Here is a 14,572-nt window from a genome sequence, read left to right as displayed (position 1 = left end):
TATAGGATGAGGATTAAGGGACTGGAATAAATTATCGAGGGAAATGTTCCATAAATCCTCATGTTCTTTGAAAATGTTTAAGAGAAAGCTGGGTAAACTATTTGTAGGGAATCTGCCATCTGGGTGACAGTCCCAAATATAGATCATTGATGATTGGTTTGATTTGATTGTCTGAACATCTTCCTGGCTCTTGAAGTAATTGTGGTCAAATGACTAAAACGCGGTCCACGCGGTACTCAACCTTTCCACAACATTTTTGCCGTCAATTGTATGTATTATCACACTCTACATCTTCATCCACTCAGAATTCAAATTAATGCGAGAAGCAACGTACCTGGACAGGAATGTGAAGTAGGAAGCAAGAAGAGCCATTACGCTGACCAGGCGAAATTAAAATCGACCCCAGCTGTCGGCAGCCCTGAAGATGGTTTTCCGTGGATTCCCATTTTACACCAGGCAAATGATGGGGCTGTACCCTAAATAAGGCCCTGGCCGCTTTCTTCCCACTCCTAGGCCTTTCCTGTCCCATCGTCGCTATAAGACCTATCTGTGTCGGTGCGACGTAAAGCAAATGTAAAAGAAACTAAAATAATAATAATAATAATAATAATAATAATAATAATAATAATAATAATAATAATAATAATTGCTTTACGTCTCACTAACTACTTTTACAGTCTTCGGAGACGCCGAGGTGCCGGAATTTTGTCCCGCAGGAGTTTTTTACGTGCCAGTAAATCTACCGACACGAGGCTGACATATTTGAGCACTTTCAAATATCACCGGACTGAGCCAGGATCGAACCTGCCAAGTTGGGGTCAGAAGGCTAGCACCTCAACCGTCTGAGCCACTCAGCCCGGCGAAACTAAAATCGAACCTGTAGTTTTGCAAGGAATACGAACCACAGCTAGGTGACTTTTCTTTCCGTTTTTCTTCTCCTATTTCTTGGCAATATATTGTTACAACTACTAATCAGGGGCGGATGGTCCAAAACGAGCAAGGAGGGATCATGGCAGTGTTTAAACATCTACAGCAACCGAAGACGCGCATTGGGATTCTCGTACCAATACATGCCTTGAGAAAACACCAGTTGATGTCTTTAGTTTGAACACTGTTCTATGTTACCGAGACTTTCAGCCCTCCCAGTCTGATAGCGATCAGCCGTCACTGATACTACTACTACTACTACTACTACTACTAGTACTACTACTAATAATAATAGTAATAATAATAATAATAATAATAATAATAATAATAATAATAATAATAATAAAAATAATCAATTGTTTAAAGTCTCTTTAACTGCTGTAGGATTGAAGAGGCCCTGGCACGACGTTGCTCCAGCAGAGTTCTTTAACATACTGGAGAGCAACTACACAGAACTGTCACGTTTGAGCATCTTCAGTCACGATCGAATCCTTTAACATGCCATGAGGAGGTCAAGCACTAATTAGCTGAACCCATGAGGACGATTCTTGAAAATGGTAAAAAAATATGTCTTTACCTTCGTATTGAACTGAGACCGCAACGATAATGATGAAGGTATATCTCTTCAAGTTGTGAATACGAAAACAATACCAAATATTTTACCATAACTTAAGTTTTCTTTATATTAGTTTTGCTGTAAGGCAGGTTTCATCCACTGCTTCTGGTGAACTAGCGTTGCTGGCAGAGTTGCTTCAGGGTCTGCATATGCTGTACCGCAATTCTAGTTCGTGTTAAAACTTTCTAAGCAGAGTAGTTCGAGGCATCGGGTTTTCATCAGATTCCTCATAACGTTCCTTAATCGATATTTCAAGGATACACACTGAGATACGCGAGGAGATACCACACATTACGGGAGTAATTTAGGAAGAAGATTTTAGAAATGTAATTTAACCGTGAGTCCTCCCCTCAAAACTGACGAAGAAAGACCATGATTTTGTCCGTTGACCATAGCTTTATAGAACTATCTTTCCGGAGGGGTCATCGGCCTACCCCGATAAAGTGGGGGTACCCTCTACTGGTTAAATTATTTACCCCCGCCGGAGGGGGTGCATTGACCCACCCACGAAAGGGGGCGCCGGGGCTTCTGGAGATAGTATTATACTCGGTGGACGGGCTGTGCAGTGAATCTGCTGCCTTCTTAGGTAGTGTGGGGTTCTCCTTGCGCTTTTAGTACCAGTTTCCTCTGTAATGCTCCATCTCTATTGAAGTTTTTGGAAAGTCTTTGAATGTATATGGAATCCTTGCTTTTTCTGTGGTGAAAATGATGGTTAGAGGCTAATAGCTTGGTTTCATCGAAACGATAGGACGTTTAAAGTGTGATGTGTTCGGCTAAGGCGGTGGTTTCGAGGGCTACAGGAGTCATGCGTGTCTCACGTGTCTAACCGTCTTGTGACCACGGACTGGGCCATCTTCCCGATGTAGGGCCGTCCTTTGCTTTTGCTAGTCTTCATTTTATATCCTCTTTACTTCCGTTATCGTTAATTATTCTACCACTCAGGTGAGAGTATTCCCTTTAAGACTTAATTTACTAACCTAATATTTCCTGCATCACATGACTTCGCTCGCTCGACTTCGCTTGTTTAAGAATTAGGCCTATTTATGTACTTCTTGTGCTCCTGCTCTAAGACTATGCCAATACATAACATTCAGCTATTGCTAGAAATCCTCTGCAAACCCAGAAAAAATATTCCGTTATGTTTCGCCAGCCTCTCTATCCCACAACTAATTTACCACAATTTGGATGCGATTTAACAGCCATGAGAGGAAACAGAGGTGAACCTACTCTAATTTGGTAGAAAAGTGGACTGAAATAGAGACGACTGCAAACGCGCGAGATCTTGCCACCATGCGAATTGAACCACCTAAGTATAAGCTCCCAAATTTATTGCAAAATTATACGCAATATTTTCCTTACACAAAAAATAACTTCCTGAAGCAGTCGCAATACTAAGAAACGAGATTGCCACGCTGGGAGAAGAACATGATCTTGAGGTTCACTACTCCGAACAAAACATACGTACACCTTTAATTCCTGGGCTGGCTATGGAGTTAACAACTCTGTCCCAATTAGTGTCATGGTCACGGACAGTGGAAGACTTCTACACTTCCAAAGACCATTCGTGACTTCCACGGAGATGATTTTCATTGCTACCGCCAAGCCCACTGGTTTCCTGAGATATCTCATGTCCTTCATTCATATACAAGATCCTATCACCTAGGGAAATCTATACGTATACAACTACACTCGTTGTTTTACTTTCTTTTACTACTGCTAAAATGTTTCTATTCCTTCCTTGAAGGGGGAGGCGGGCCGTCTCTAAGGCCGGAAGAATTTGTTACAGTGAAGGAGATGCTCGGAGAAGGTGAAGGGGTTGGCGGCCGTGGCTTATACTAGGAACTGTCCCGGCATTCGCCTTAGTGCTGGAGAATGGAAAACCACAGAAAACCATTTTCAGGACAGCCGACGGTTGGGGCTAAACGTGCGGTCCAGCCCTGTCCCGTCTCCCGAATGCAGAGGCGTAGAGCCACGGTAGAGCCGTGGCCACCCCTCCTCTGCCCGGTTGGCCGGTCAGAGTGCACAGCTGTTGGACCACAGACAAGCCGTGGCCATTTGTGGGCCGAGACCCATTCTGCATCTACCTTCACTTTCTAAATTAGTCAGGTACCATATTATTCAGGATTCGCACTTTACTTATTCTATTCTTGCCTTATCAATTTAAAAATGGGTTCTTCTTTTAAGCTTTACCTTGTCAGACTTCTAGTAAATCAGTAGAGCTCTCAGGTTCTATTAGAAACTTGCCAGGGAGATTCAGATCGGATGCTGTCCCTTGATATACCACCCTGGTCTTAGAGAAAATCCTATTCGAAGTCGCCGAGATTCGAAAACAGATCACTCGAAATGAGAGTCTAGTAACTAGATCATTGTGCTGAACTTTAAACTATTGAAAGTGTTTCAATATTCGTTAAATTCTGAAAAGTGTAACAGAAATCTATGCTCAGGACGTCATATGTCTTGCATATTGTTCAGTAATTTTATGAATCCTTGAAGTACACACGTCCTGGCGAAAACCCTCTAATATCAAAATGAACAACTGGACATATTTTATGCCAGTTCAATGCCCTTTGTTGCGTTTTTCGAGGTAATATAAAATGAATTTAACATGAAAACGCCAAGTTGGCAATATCGTGTTGAGGGCACTGCGTTCGTTAACACGCACGATACTTCCGTTCGTTGGTACAAAAAAAGGCATTAAACGTGGAACATTTTCTTCCCAGATACTGTCTAACGCATTAAAGTGAAGTGTTGTCGTGCTTGGATTAATGTAAGAACTTCAATTTAAGTCACGCAGTTTCAACAATATATTGCTTGGGAAAGTCAATGGATGGATATGAGAATTCGAAGTGCAACGTAATTTGACTAGAGAAATACAACATCTGAACCAACATACCCACGTGAATTATCTGTGACTGAAAGTTTTAGTTTTTAAAGTAGACAATGTAGCCAGAGATGCCTCACATTTGTAATGAATACATCGCCATATTCCTGATTGTCACTCACTGACTTAATCGAATGTCTAATGGTATAAAATATGTAGAGCAACTTCAACAACGTGAAAAAATTGAAGGAAGTGTGAGAAGATGATGCGGTGTCCGTGCAATCCATGAAAGCCTCTGGAGGAATGGAAGGTTTCACAATTCGTAGCCTTGGCAGTAATGTAAGTAGGATAGAGGGACCGTTTTAACCACAGGAATTAACATGTTACTAATTTTTTTGAACGTCGGCTGAAGCACAGAACTGAAAATCTCGTTTAAGGGAATCGAACACGTCTTCAGAATAAACAAATTACGCTTCAACTGCCTCATCCTAACAGAAAAGAAAATGTAGAAGGTATATCGACGGCCTAAGTCTAAAACCACGTATCTGACAATTTTGTTCCTATGCATTATTTCCCTTAAGACTGGCGTCGCCTCCCAGCCACATATTTATATGCAGACCATCAGAAATGTTTTCGTTGTATTCATTTACCTATGCTGATGTGTAAATAAAACTACACATTAAATAGATTTTACAGTAGGCGTGCGTAAATTCGCTATACATAAAAACATCCCTACATTACGGTATGGCAAGGTCCAATTTCCTTTACACTTCAGCATAGGAAAATGAACACAACGAACATTTTTCTGGTGGACTGCATATAAATATGTGATTGGGAGACGTGACCATTCTTAAGGAATACAATGGGTAGGAAGAGCATTGGGACATAAGAAGTTCCAAAAGAAAGCCATCGAATGCTAGTAAGGGAGAAACGTGTCCGCCACTGAATAAGGAAGCAAGCAGGGAATCCTGCATTTGTATATATCGAGCTTCCATCGATGGCGATGTGATTACAGTGCATCGTGTAAATGTTAGCCTTGTGAATTTACTCAATAGGACATCAGGAATGATTCGCAACCCACATCATTGTTAAGCACCGTACATTTTATGTTTGTATTTATGATCATCTGCTCGTACATATCTTGCGGCATTTTTCATTTCCTTTGCTTGCTGACGATCTGGTCATGGTACATACAGTACATAAAGTTTCCGTTCCTTATCCTGAAGGTGTAATGTAGGCCACTTAGAGAGTTGCGTACCCTTTCTGGCTCAGGTCAAGAAACCTCTCTTTGATTTTCAGTCAAATTCTAATATCATTTGCGTGATGTTTAATGGCAAAAACCGTTGTAAAGCAGAGTTAAAATGTACGGTTAGCTTGCTTCCTTTTAAAAAGTGCAGTTTTTTTATCTCACATCAGAACCAACAAATGTCTAATTGGAAAAGGAAAATATCGACGGCTTACTTCTAAAACCTCGTATGTCTCAGTTGATCTTCCTATCTATTATATTCCTCAAGACCGGTCACGCCTCCCAGCCACATATGAATATGCAGCCCATCACAACAATTTTCGTTGTGCTCATTTTCCTATGGGAGTGTGTAAAGGAAAATTAACCTTAAATACATTATCTTGAAGGAGTGCGTAATTTCGCTTTCAAACAACGTCCCTACAATACGGTACGGTAAGGTCTATTTTCCTTTATGCATTTGCACAGAAAAATGAACACAACGAAAATTATTCCGAGGGACTGCATATAAATATGAGGCTGGGAGGCGTGACCAGTCTTAAGGCATATAATGGATAGGAATGGCATTGGGACATACGAGGTTTAAGAGGTAAGCCATCGATATGTAAACCTGAATATGAAATCCAGGAGACAGTTATGAGGAAATTGTGTTATGGCATTATTATATCAATAAGAGCAGTGGATAGAAAGAAATTTATTGTTAAGAACTTCAGCTAACATTTGACACAAATTGTACCGGTGTATAGAATGTACAGAACAAGGAATCAAGTTAAAAATTACATCTTAAGGAATGTTAGAGGGATTTCACTTAGAAGTTCACAGTAAACCAGCTGAGAGCTAACATAAAGAAAAAAGGAAAACCCAAACCCCATGACACTACAGCCCTTGAATGGGCCTTGGCCTACCAAGCGACCGCTGCTCAGCCCGAAGGCCTGCAGGTTACGAGGTGTCGTGTGGTCATCATGACGAATCCTCTCGGCCGTTATTCTTGGCTTTCTAGACCGGGGCCGCCATCTCACCGTCAGATAGCTCCTCAATTCTAATCACGTAGGCTGAGTGGACCTCGAACCAGCCCACAGGTCCAGGTAAAAATCCCTGACCCAGCCGGGAATCGAACCCGGGGCCTTCGGGTAAGAGGCAGGTACTCTACCCCTAGACCACGGGACTGGCACGAAAAAAAAGGAAGCAGGCAAAAAATTTAAAATAAAGCCTAAATTAAAGTGGATACACTTATTTCAATTAAATTCTGGTCAAAGTATAAATGCATTTTTCGGTGAGGTTTCCAAGAAATTACTGAATATCTTATTGCTTGACGACAAATACTACCGTATTCATACTGAGCGCGATCCCTTGTCAATGGGCCAAATCATGGCCAGCTCAGAACTCAACGTTTGAGACAAACATGAGCATGACTTCACAAATATATTAGAGAAGGAATGTATAACATTTTCACTCATCAGTGGTTGGCTAAGAATATCGGCGTTGGATTTTCATCGTGTTTTTCACCCCAACACGATCTATTTCATTTTTCTAATCATGCAATAACGTATGGACCATCTCTATCACTTTTTTTGCTAGTCGCTTTACGTCGCACCGACGCAGACAGGTCTTATGGCAACCATGGGATAGGAAAGGCCTAGGAGATGGAAGGAAGTGGCCATGGCCTTAATTAAGGTACAGCCCCAGCATTTGCCTGGTGTGAAAATGGGGAAATACGGAAAGCCATCTTCAGGGCTGCCGACAGTGGGATTCGAACCCACTATCTCCCGGATGCAAGCTCACAGTCGCGCGCTCCTAACCGCACGGCCAACTCGCCTGGTCTCTCTATCAATTGTAATGAAGGAATAGTAAACAGATAAGCACAAGGAGTGAATGAAACGGAAGAATAAATCGTAGTAAAAGTCACCCATAAAACACTCGTCTAGTTTCGAAACAGTTTCCGAAGGTAAATAATAATAATAATAATAATAATAATAATAATAATAATAATAATAATAATAATAATAATAATAATAATAACATTAATAAAGTTATTTGCTCTACGTCCCACTACCTTCTTTTACTGTTTTCGGAGACGATGATGTGCGGGAATTCTTTTACGTGCCAGTAAATCTATGGACACGAGACTGACGTATTTGAGCACCTGCATACTGTAGTGTTATATGTATCAAAATTAGTGTTTTCAACAGACTGAAAACTTCCAAGTTACATCCTGGATTATTCACTCGCACTCCTGTGAAGCACTTTTTTGGTGACCCGTCACCTATCTCATGGCTTGCTCTAATAGCTACATTTGTTCTTGCGTACTGCACTCATCTCCATCGCACATATAATCAGAACACACGTAGACAAGTACGTAGACTGTGAGATGTTGCATGTAAGATACATTTCATCAGTCGTCATATCAATGAAACAATACCTAACCTAACCCCATGACACTATAGCCCTGAAGGGCCTTGGCCTACCAAGTGACCGCAGCTTAGCCAGAAGGCCTGCAGATTACGAGGTGTCGTGTGGTCAATACGACGAATCCTCTCGGGCATTATTCTTAGCTTTCTAGACAGGGCCCGCTATCTCACCGTCAGATAGCTCCTCTCTTGTAATCACGTTGGCTGAGTTGACCCCGAACCAGCCCTAAGATCCAAGTAAAAATCCCTGACCTGGCCGGAAACTGAACCTGGGCCCTCTGGGTAAGATGCAGGCCCCTACCCCTACTCCACGGGGCCGGCAATAAAACAATAAGACATATTAATATGAACTTATACCACATTTGACATCTCCACGTTGAATAAACTGTAAGGATCGTATAAATAGGCCTATACTTAATATTTCTCTCCTTCGATTCGTAATATGCTATCGGTTACTACTGCATTCTCTACTGACAAGAGCAGTTGGCACTGTGATATATTGTGTGTTCCAAGACTTGTTCCCACTTTTTTCTTATAATACTGTTATAAGCTTGAAAAGAAGCGATGATATAGTTCTGTAGTTTGAACATGATAGTGAGTTATTCAAAACACAAATGCAGACTTACATTTGATGTAACGCAACAGAAGCAAGGCATCTCTTTGTGGATCTTATCAGTGATAACTCGTCATTACCCTTTCTAAAAATTTATCATACAGTACAGTTCCATTCATCTCACCTATCCTCCTCTCGTCCCTTATCACGAGGACTCTCCTCGCCAGAGAGAGGGTGTTGCTCTCTGGGTGGCACGCCCCACCCCTTCAGGATTTTAAATTAAGGCATCTGACGAAAAGCATATCGAGTCGACGGGCGCGGAAACGGGGTGGCCACAGGTGGTCCGTGGCTCTACAACTGTGCATTCCGAACAGGGATGCGGTGGAGACGGCTTTGCCGTGGCTCTATACCTCTGCATTTGGGAGACGGAGAGAGGCTGGTCTTCACTGTCGGCTGGCCTGAGAATGGTTTTCTTTGGTTTTCCATTCTACTGCACAAATGTGAATGCCGGGACTTATCCCTTTATAGACCAGGGCTGCTTTCTCCGTTATCCTACTCCACATCATCTTCACCGTAACAAAACTTCTGGCCTGAGAAAGTGCGTCATCCTTACTCATTCAGGGTACGGAATGAAATCTTCAGTATTTAGTAAACAACATACAAGCGACTGAAAGGATGTCTAAGAGATACAGACTCATTTCAAATACGACTGTTAAACTAGTATCCTAAGCGTTGAGATCGGTGAGGAGATTCTACTGTGTGGTGACGAAATTGTTGGTGTTACACCCGAAGAATAAGCAAGATTAAATACCAGCAGACAAATGCCAAGCGCTAGGCTCCTCTTCCACGGTCTTTTTTTTGCCAGTTGCTTTACGTCGCACCGACACAGATAGGTCTTATGACGACGATGGGCCAGGAACGGGCCAGGAGTGAGAAGGAAGCGGCCATGGACTTGATTAAGGTACATCCCCAGCATTTCCCTGGTGTGACAATGGGAAACCACGGAAAACCATCTTCAGGGCTGCCGACAGTGGGGTTCGAACCTACTGTCTCCCGAATACTGGATACTGGCCGCATTTAAGCGACTGCACCTATCGAGCTCGGTCCACGAAGTCTACGTACGTTCTTAATTCCTGAAGATGTCTAATAGTGTTCTACTTCATCCGCCCGCCATATTATTATTCAACAAAGGTGGGTTCATGGAGTCATTCATTTGTAAGAACGTTTAGTGTTAGGGTCAACCAACATTCAGCTTTAATGTATGGGCAGGATTACTTGGTGATGATAAAATTTACCTTTTATCCGTTTACGGATAATGTTCTTATTTATGAATGATGCTGCAAGGTCAAATATTTTAATACTTCCCGAAATATCTTGAAGGAATATAATCCTAAATGTGGGTAGGTTGTACAGGATTCAAATAAATATCCTCCGCGGTTTTCAGACCTGAACTCACTAGATATTTTACTGTGAAGACATTCATATACTATTGATTGTTTCTTCAATATTCATTCAGAACAATGAAATATTTCATCGCTGGATTGAGCAGCTCAGACGACAGAGCGCTGGAGGTCTGACTCCAAGTTGGCAGGTTCTATACTGGGTGAGTTCAGTGGTATCTGAAGGTGCCCAAACACGCCAGCCTAGTGTTGGTAGATTTACCGGGACGTAAAGGAACTCGTGTGGGACAAAATGCCCTCGGCGTATCTGTAAATCGTAGTTAGTGGGGCGTTGAACCAATAACATTGTTTTTATTGTTAATAAATACTCCACCAATCGTGTCCCAAATACAGTCAACTTACTCGGCAAACACTTGGTATGTTGAAAAAAAAAATACAATCAAGGGAACTTGTAGTTTTACATGTCTGCTCATATTGAGATCACAGCCGCTGAGTTTTGGAATGTGTTTTGCAGCATGGGATATGAAGACTTTAGGCCTGAATTCCAGGTCGGATGTGGCTACTTTGAACGCTCCCTCTAACGATAAGGAATTCCACATTTAAAAGTGTAAACACGACAAAAACTGGGAAACACAAACAAATGGGTGACAATTGTTGATTTATATCTCCTGCCCATTGATGAAGCTGGTCTCACAAGTAACGAGACAACGTGTATATTTTTTAGCGCTCATGATAAAGTACAGTATGTCTCTAATCTTATCAAGGACACGTTCGTCTACGTTGAACTTCAGAGGTTTCAAAGAGATATGACTCCTCCCACACTCACCCCATGCTCCTTTTGACAAAAGCATTCCTTTCCCTTACACTCAGGTTGTTCCCGATATATCCATGTACAAAGGGTTACTCAATGAACAACGACTTTCGCACCAAAGACCTAAATATTTCACCCCCCTTAAACATTTAACGTCTACATGACCTCCTGTTCTAACTAGCCAGGAAAATCACATATAATTAGTGAATTTCTCAACATGTTAAGCATATCATCTTTAGAAACTTCTCTCTTCCAAGCAAAGCAGTGAATTTCATTACTACCGGCCGAATTGGCCCTGCAGTCAGGGGCGCGCAGCTGTGAGCTTGCATCCGGGAGATAGTGGGTTCGAATGCCACTGTCGGCAGCCCTGAAGATGGTCTTCCGTGGTCTCCCATTTTCACACCAGGCAAATCCTGGGGCTGTACCTTAATTAGGCCACGGCTATTTCCTTCCCACTCCTAACCCTTTCTTATCCCATCGTCGCCATAAGCCCTGTCTGTGTCAGTGCGACGTAAGGCCACTAGCAAAGAAAAATGATTCCTTACTAGTCTCACTTATTCCGATGGGAAATACTCATGAAGCTTTAGAGTGACTGAACAATGATTCCTTCTCACACATTTAAAGCAGTTTCAGAAGAGAAAAAGTGTTTTCATACATGTAGACTAGGGATCTCGTAGTGCCATTCCCACCTCACGCAGCCATTGGCTTCCCTATCGCAGGTGCTCCAGAGTTGGAGTTTAATATAATTTAGATGATTACTTGTGTAAAATGAACTCGATGTTTCCGTCTTCTTTGCATGCAGTTTACTTGCATTCATATTTGGAATCTACGTGCACCATTTTTCAGTGGAATTTTAACTGTACTCAAGATACTAATATATTTCTTTTCCTTTTGGGCAACATTCGACCTATAAATACCAGCGAAGTACAGCTAAGGAACAAAAGCAGAGAATCAAGTAATTTACGTTTAGAGTTTACAATTCACAATCGATAGTTTAAGCTTATTTAAGCAAATAAGTGGGGGTTACAAAACTAGAAGACAGAAATTCAACTATCATAAGGATTTCAAACACTGTAATAATAATAATAATAATAAGAAGAAGAAGAAGAAGAAGAAGATGAAGAATAATTTAAACATGCAAAAACTGTCTCCTTAGGGCATTGGAGGCCCACGACGAGTAGAATTTGAAGGTTTTCACATCCATAACCTCAATACTAAGTGGGATAGACGGTTCAGTTCTGCGCTCAGCCCAAAAACATTAATCGTTATGTGGGTGGATGTGACTAAAACTGGCTCCGGGAACTCTTAAATTGGGAGCGTGGGTTGGTGACCATCGAGCCCTTACCTGAGTCCTGGCATTGCTTCCAATTTCATTACTTGTGCCAAGCTATTCACATTTATTTATCTGACCTCCCTTGGTAAATTCTCGGCCCTTTCCAACCCCGACGGTACTAGATTAACGAGGCCAAGTCAGTCTTTAATTTTCACTCGTTTCATGGCCATTGTCATTGTTTGACTAATATCCTCATTTTCGAAGTGTCGGACGACTTCCATTTCTCCCCTCCGATTAGTACTAATAGAGGGCGGTTGCCCAGTTGTACACACTCTCTAAACAATAATCAGTCACTATCAAGTCTCGGCTATATCCGCGGTAAGGAAAATTCCGCAGAAATTGAATTCTTTATTTTCGCTCTACCCCAGCGTGAGGAGGACTGATAGGCTTATTGCGTCCTTTAAACATCTTATACTCCGCTGGTAAAAGCTGTAAATTGTGCAGTGGATCCCTTTGATGGTGGCATCAAGAAACCTCCGTACTTATCCCGTTTTCGGTGTTTGGATGACAGTCTTCCTCAAGGTGACTACTTCTACAAAATGCATTACCATTTTCAAGTTTATTTGGACCATTAATGGCAATGAATGCCACAGAATTAGCTGAGTGCTGTGGAGTTAGCCGAAGTACTAAAAGTACAAACAAGTGAATTAAATTAAAATAAATTATAATAGTGTTTTGGAGCACTAAATAAGTGTAATACAGCAACAGTTTTTCCAGTACATACATGTTATTTTGATAAAGTCCGGCTTTATGGCTAAATGGTTAGCGTGCTTCCTTTTGGTCACAAGCGTACCTGGTTCGATTCCCGGCAGGCTCAGGAATTTTACCTGTCATTGGTTAATTTCGCTGGCACGGGAGATGGGTGTATGTATCGTCTTCATCATCGCTTCATACTCATCACGACGCGCAGGTCACCTACGGGGTTCAAATTAAAAGACCTGCATCTGGCGAGCCGAATATATCCTCGGACACTCCCGGCACGAAGAGCCATAGACCATTTCATTTTGATAATCATTTCAAAATGTGTCACTTTGCAATTTTATCTTAATAGAGAGGATTTAGCAAAGTCTTCCTTACTGTCCTAGACTGTTTCTACTTGTAGCAATTGTAGACAGGGCTTGATATCAGCATCCATAGTCGAACAGAATTTTTCTTGGCAAAGACTGTGAGAAACCATTTTTTCCAGATGCTGTCATGCAACACTGAAGGGTTCATATTTTAAAACGAATGTTACATACATTCATAAATCCATTTCTATTCATCTAAAGTACTGGCAGTACAAAATAGTGTAATATATACTGTATATATTAGTTTTTGTTGACTTGGACAGTATACAGTATGTGTAAGACTTCCTGTGCTTTTTAATTTTTATTTATGCATCACCCGTTGCCTCAGAAATTGAGAGTAGACAGTAGTCTCTATATCGCCAATGCTAAGTATAGGAAATTTACGTACCCTTTCCTCCGAGATTAATCTCAATACAAACATGATAATGTGGTAGAATATTCCCATTATTTCTTATGAAAGATGTTGCTTGTTGTAATTTGTTAATATTTTATTTCAAAATTGTAAATAATTTCTCACTTGCCTAGTTTCACATCTCCACTCAGGTAAAACAAGGAGCCTTAAAATACTGTCTATAGTTATTCATGGTTTTGTCCAATATACTGTACAAATCTCTAGGTGTTATCTATCCTGAGAAAAAGTCTCATAACGAACCCTAAAATGAGAACCTCGTCAGTCGGGTTAAAAAAATAGAATTACATGAATAAAAGAATGAAAACCTCATATCGTCGCTTCACCGGTAAAAGGTTGTATTCCACAATACTCTTCCTATCGATTATTCTCCTGAAGACTGGTCACGCCTCCCAGCCACATATGGTTATGCAGTCCATCAGAACACATTTTGTTGTGTTCATTCTCCTATGCCCATGTGTAAATGAAAATTAACCTTACTGTACCGTACTATACGAATGTATGCTTGCATTACGTATTTACGCACTCCTATTGTATAATGCATGTTAGGTTCATTTTCGGTTACTCGTCGGCATAGGAAAACGAACACAACGGACATTGTTCTGATGGGCTGCATATCCATATGTGGCTGGGAGGCGTGACCAGTCTTAAGGAGAATAATCGATAGGAAGAGCTTTGTGGATTACAACCTTTTACCGGTGAAGCGACGATATGTAAAGCCTCTCATTGTCTAAAAAATAAAAACAAGCATTTGGTTTTATACCGTCCTCCAGTGACTATGTAGTAAAACACGTATGTCCGAGCAGGCGGAATGTAGTGCAAAATATTCGTTGGCCCTTCATAATGATGAAATATTTTAGGTTTAGCTGTCTGCAAAAATGTTTATTTTATCAAATAAAGCAACAAATATTAGATCAAATTAGCTGTTGCGGTCACCTAAATTAAGTAATATTTTCGAGTAAAAATTAAATTCCTTCCACATTT

Source organism: Anabrus simplex, chromosome 2 (genome assembly GCF_040414725.1).
Source record: "Anabrus simplex isolate iqAnaSimp1 chromosome 2, ASM4041472v1, whole genome shotgun sequence".
NCBI lineage: Eukaryota > Metazoa > Arthropoda > Insecta > Orthoptera > Tettigoniidae > Anabrus > Anabrus simplex.
This window is presented reverse-complemented; position numbering follows the sequence as displayed.